Raw genomic sequence first — 6,202 nt, 5'->3', positions numbered from 1 at the left:
TGCAGTGACTGTAATTGCCCTAAAGTCTGAGGAAGGCAGTTTTTCATAAAGGCCTACTACTTTCTGCTGTCACCGAAATGCAGAGGGGTAGATGCTTCTTATCATTTTAAGGAAAAAAAACATTTATAACTATGCTTTTGAGTGTTTTTAAAAGGAGTGTTATATTTTGTCAAAAGCTTTTTTTGCATCTATTGATATTATCATATGATTTTTGTTACTTTTATTATTGATATAATCAATTATGTTAACAGTTTTCTTTATGTTAAACCATCCCTCCATTCCTAGTATGAATCCCACTTGGTCACCATGTATAATCTTTGTGATATATTGTTGTAGTCTCATGGCTAGTATTTTTTTAAAGAATTTTTGCATCCATATTCATTAATGAAATTGGTCTATAATTTTCCTTCTCTGTTTTCGCTCTTCCTAGTTTAGGTATCAACACTATATTTGTTTCATAAAAGGAGCTTGGTAAGACTCCTTTGCCTATTATTCCAAATTATTTAATATTAGAATTAGTGGATCTTTAGATGTATGGCAGAATTCACTTGTAAATCCATCTGGTTCTGATGCTTGTTTCTTAGGAAGCTCATTTATGGCCTGTTCATTTTTTTTTTCTAAAATAGGTTTATTTAGATATTCTATTTCATTTTCTGTTAATCTGGACAGTTTATATTTTTATAAATATTCTTCCATTTCACTTAATTGTTAAATGAATTGGCACATAATTATGCAAAATGACTCCTAATAATTGCTTTGATTTCATCTTCATAAGTGGTGTATTCACCCTTTTCATTTTTGTTGCTAGTAATTTGATTTTCTTCTCTCTTTTTTTGATCGTATTAACCATTATCTATTATATAGATAACCATTATCTATTTTATTGGTTTCCACACAAAACCAACTTCTACTTTTATTTATTAATTCAATGGTTTTCTTCAATTCAATTTTATTAATCTCACCTTTAGTTTTTAGAATTTCCAATTTGGTGAACAATAAAATCTTGCAGTAGGCAATTATTTTAATGTGACATTCTGGACAGAAAAAAAAACATGACGTGTGTATTCACAAAGTTAATAATCCCAAAATTCTCCTAGAAACTAATAAAAACCTAAAATCCATATTTTTAATACCAATATTCTACTGGTGTGGTGTAACACTCATCTCCAAAGAAATGAAAATTAGTGTTACGTGGATGGCAATGGAAATGATCTAAGTGAGTAAGAGCTGGCTTCAACATATTACATCTAAGGAACTGAGAAGCAGAATATTTTATGAGTGGGTAAGTAGGCAGAGAGAATGGCATCTCCTGAGCTCTACTGGAATTATTTTTTAGGTCAAGAAAAGGTGAGGAAAGAATTCAGCACTTTTGGTAGACCCCCTATGTGCACTTAAAGGACAACATGGAGGAGAGTACCATGGGATGGGTTGGCACTGTGAGTTGTAGTCTGCATCAAGTACTGTGTGTGCTAGGTGCTACAGATACAAAGATAAATACCAATCAGTCCCTGCCCTCAAGAAACTTACATTCTATGGGATAAATACAAAATATACAGGAGCAGTCATGTGTTGCCTCCCCCTACCCCCAACTCAATTTTGAGGAGATTAGAAAAGGTCTCAGGGAGGAGGTGGCGTTGAACCAAGTTTTGAAGGAAGCTAGAGGTTTTAAGAGCCAGAGGTAAGGAGGGAATGCATTACTGTGATGTGGGACAGCTTGCATAAAGACCAGAAATCCAAATATAGAATGTGGTATGTTAGGATTTGCAAGTATGTGCTTTTGGAAAGTAAAGTGCATGTTTGTACCTATATATATGCACATATAATAAGTCATATATATGCATATAATAATATATTAACGTAAATAAAATGGAATCATAGTAATAGTGTTTTCTTTACAGCCTGATAGAAATCACATATATACATATTACATGAGATAAATTATCAAATGAGATAATCTATGTAAAGTATCTTGTGAACTCTAATGCATTATATATTTGTCATTCATATACTTATAACTAAGATTCATATATGTGTACATTACACTGTGTCTCTGTTACACACATATGTACACACTCACACTCATGTATATCCTAAGAAAATGGGTCCATACAGTATGTCTCAATAACTACCCAAGGAAAACTAGGCGCATAATAAGTCAACAAGAAATAAGGATAAAAGCCATACCACAATAATCTGATTAACCTCAAACCCTCCCACTTAATTTCGTTCTTTTTAGCCCTTAGGCTCCCCAAACCAGTTTGAAATTGAATGATTCTTGAGATTTTAAATGGAACCATGAGACAGTCTCCCATTATTCTGTAATAGACAGTGTCTTCTCAGATATCTACACCCCATTCCTTGAGTGTCACTTCATTATGGGGTGTTCCAAACTTGTGTGTGTCTATTATTTCACTTCAGGTTCAAATGACTTATGACTGAACAGCATACTCACAGTGAACTCAGATAACCCTTATGCAAAACTGTGAAGTCATTAAAATTTGCTTTGGCACCCTCTCACTTTGTTTTCATGACTAAGTGCTAACTCGGGCTCCTAGGGCTTTCGTGTTTGCTCCTCCTATCCCACCTTCCCTTGGGTTGCCCCCAATCCAAAACCTCACCAATGTCTTGTTGCTGTTCTTCTTTGTCCTTCATTCTTGAAGAGAACCATGACATCGGGGAGGTGATGCCATGACATGCAAATGAATTGGATTTAAGTGAGGGAGGGCTATGCAAAGTTACCAGCCTCCTTTTCTCTTCCAGTTCCATGTCTGCCCTGATTCTAACTTCCAGGACGCACTGCAATCCTCCTATCCCCAAGAAATCCCAGATCATCTAATCCAACAAACACACCAAACTCCTTATTTACGGTATGTCTCATCATCTAGTGAGTTTTGCTCAACACGTTATCTCCTGATACAGATTCTGGCAAACTTATGACTTGAGTTCAAGTTGAGATTTTCATGCTTACTATCTGATTAAGCTTGATCAAGTTCCCTTCACCTAGCGGGGCCTCAGTTTTTTCAACTGTCAAATAATAGTAAGGATTCTCATATTACTTATTTCATAAGGTTGGAGAGGAAAGCATTTTGCAAACCTCCAAGCATTGTAGAGATGTGTTATGTTATTTCAATACTATGATGAGTTGATATGACTAGTCCTTGTAATGATGCGTAGAACAACCCATCAACTACTCATCCTCTTTGACTCATATTTGTGTTCTTTCATAAACCTGCCCAACACACTAACTTGTTTGACATTACCTGTGATAGAGACCCAACATTGCAGACTTTGGATACTAATATTGTGCCTTTAATATTATCATGGAGACCTTGGAAGACTTTTCTGAAGGAGAGAGAATCCATGGTGCACTGTATTAACATAAATCCTAAAGAGAACTTAGTTCTGGAGAGCTCAGTTTGCTTTAGGGTTCCAGTGATTTTAAGAAAGGGACTTTTTCCCAAGCATGGAGGTACCATTTGAGAAGATTGAGAGGCAAGAGGAAAATGCAGGCATGTGAGTATGAGAACCATAGAGAAAGAAGAGAGAATATGGACATGTAGCAGAGGAGTGGATTAGAACTGAGAGCAGGCTAAACCCATAAAGTAACTATTTACAGTGAAGGATAGGGAAACACTGTTAGCAGTACTGCTTTCCCAGAAAACAGATGTGACTGTGAACCCCACTGTAATTTCTACACTTTGTTTAAATGTTTATTTATATTTATTTGTTGCTTGATTCTGCTAATAAAGTACATGGCATTAAAAGTGATATTTGTTGTTGGAAATTGAGAGAGGGGAAACTAGATCATGGGAAAAGACTAATGTCTACCCACTTTACTTAGGAGTAGACATTGAATGAATTAGTGAGGTTTGCAATTTTGGTAATTTCTGAGATTATTCAAGAGTTTATCCACTAGGTTGCTTTTGAACTCAGTGAAAGAAAATTTATAGGAAGACTGGTCAGTAGCAGACTACGGGGTACAGGTAGACTCACTGCCCCTGAGTATGGTGTTAATAGTCTGGCATCACAACACATGAATACTTTCACAAGTCTCCATACGTAGGAGCTTCCATTCAGGATTTAAATTTTTCTCCTTTTTTGGAATCCTCCCATAGGTATTCTTTCATTCATGATCAGCATACTATATTCCACAGGATAATAAATGTGAAGTGTATGTAATTGCTGTTCCTATTTAACACGTTAAATGATGTGTTTGTTAAGATGATGCTCATATGTATGTGGTGTTGATTTAGTGGATACTCTTTGCCTATTCATACACTTATCAATTGATAGTTTCCTCTAGCTGCACTAATATATTCATTATTCTCTCTTAATGCTCTTCCCAGTGTTTTCTCAAAAACAATGAAATCATCTAGGTACCCTAATACTTCCAAGAAATTCATGTCTTCATCTACTTTTTCTATAAGTCATTGGAAATTGGCAGATGACTTCATGAAGCCTTCAGCAACTAGTAAAATCTAACTTAAGAAAGCTATCTTCTTGCCTTCCCCTGCTACAATAATCTGATAATATCTATTACATAAATCAAACACCAAAAACCAGGGACTGCCTAACAGAGATGTCTTAGCATGGTGAAATTGTCTATGTTAATTCTCTTGTTCAGGATCTGATACTCTATGTATAGTTATATCTATCCACTTTTCTTCCCTACCACTTCTATGGCTGATGTTTGTGGGCTGTTGAACTCTGTGATAATGCCACTGATTAGCAGTTCTTTTAGATGGTTTCCAAGATTTTTCATTAAAGACAGAGGAATCTTCCTACAGTGTTACCTCTCAAGTGGAAGTCAGTAAGTAGGATTCTAAATAACCTACATATGCTATTTCTGAACTTCTGCCTCGACTGACCAATTCTTCCACCTCTGAAGAGTCACCAATCAAATTTCCCAGGCTTTACTTCTCAGTCTTAAAGGCCAATAAGATAATAATTTACCCAGCAAAGTCGAGTATATCTGGAATGGAAAAAAATGGACATTTGATGAACTGAAAGATTTTCAGGTATTTGATATAAAAGATTGAGAAGAAATATAAGGAAAACATTAAAGACTAATTATGAGACATTCTTTAAGGTCAAACTGTTTTACTTATATGAAAATGTTATCAGAATTTTTAAAACAGTTATCATTACTAAGGTAGTTTGAAAGAAAGGTTGAAGCTGAGTTATGTATGTATGGGGAGTGATTCTGAAAAAAAAACAAAACTGAAGGGGAAAAGGTAAAAGGGAGCAATTATATTACAAAATGGGTTGTGAACTAATACAGAGGAAACAAGTCAGGGAGAAAGGCTGGTAATGTTGAAAACTTATTCTCATCTTGGTTGAAGAGGAAACAACGTGTACATCTGGAAGGGTGTGGAAGTCTTCTGAACATGTAGAGAGGTGAGAAAACTGGGGGACAGGGTGGGGAAGATAATGAGATCATCTTGATGTTGAGTGTTGTCATTTCCTTCTACTCTTCAGTAAGCTTCTGCAGAGGTTACATGAATGCTAGGTATTGGGTCCCACTTTGTTACTTAGAATATACTACTAGTATTTTAGATAGATTTGAATGAATTCTAAGGGATGCTAATCCTCCAACAATATTTAGTAGATCTGGATGTACCAGAGCCCCAGTGTCCTCCTTCACCATTGACACCATTAATTCCCTTAGGAACCTTCCAACTTGATCGGATATATCCCCACTATGGGTACTCTTTGTTACTTGTTCCACAAAGCCCTAATCCTATAACAGCCTACAAAAGTATTTTCTTCCTATGTGTCTCATAAAATGATTGAAACATAACTGTCGCTTGTGATCCATTGTTCAGTACAGGAGTATGTTCCACATTCTCAATCTTCACCATCACTTGTGTGTGGTATCCTGTGAGTCCAGCAGGTATGGACTCATCAGCAACTAATGACTTCCTATGGAATTGTGGACGGTCATTGTGTTGAATAGAGTTCCTAAATCTTTCAAAGTTTTTTGTCTTTACGATATTGTTATTGCATACATTGTTCTCTTGGTTCTGATCACTTTGATCTATATCAGTTCACACAATTCTTCCCAGGTTTTTCTGAAACTATCCCCTTTATCATTTCTCACAGAGCAATAATATCCATCACATTCATGTATCATAATTTGTTTAGCCATTCCCTAATTGATAGGTACACTCTCAGCGTCCAACTCTTTGGCAACACAAAAAGA

This window comes from Phascolarctos cinereus, unplaced genomic scaffold, assembly GCF_003287225.1.
Source record: "Phascolarctos cinereus isolate Bilbo 61053 unplaced genomic scaffold, phaCin_HiC Scaffold_4;HRSCAF=312, whole genome shotgun sequence".
Taxonomy (NCBI): Eukaryota; Metazoa; Chordata; class Mammalia; order Diprotodontia; family Phascolarctidae; genus Phascolarctos; species Phascolarctos cinereus.
This window is presented reverse-complemented; position numbering follows the sequence as displayed.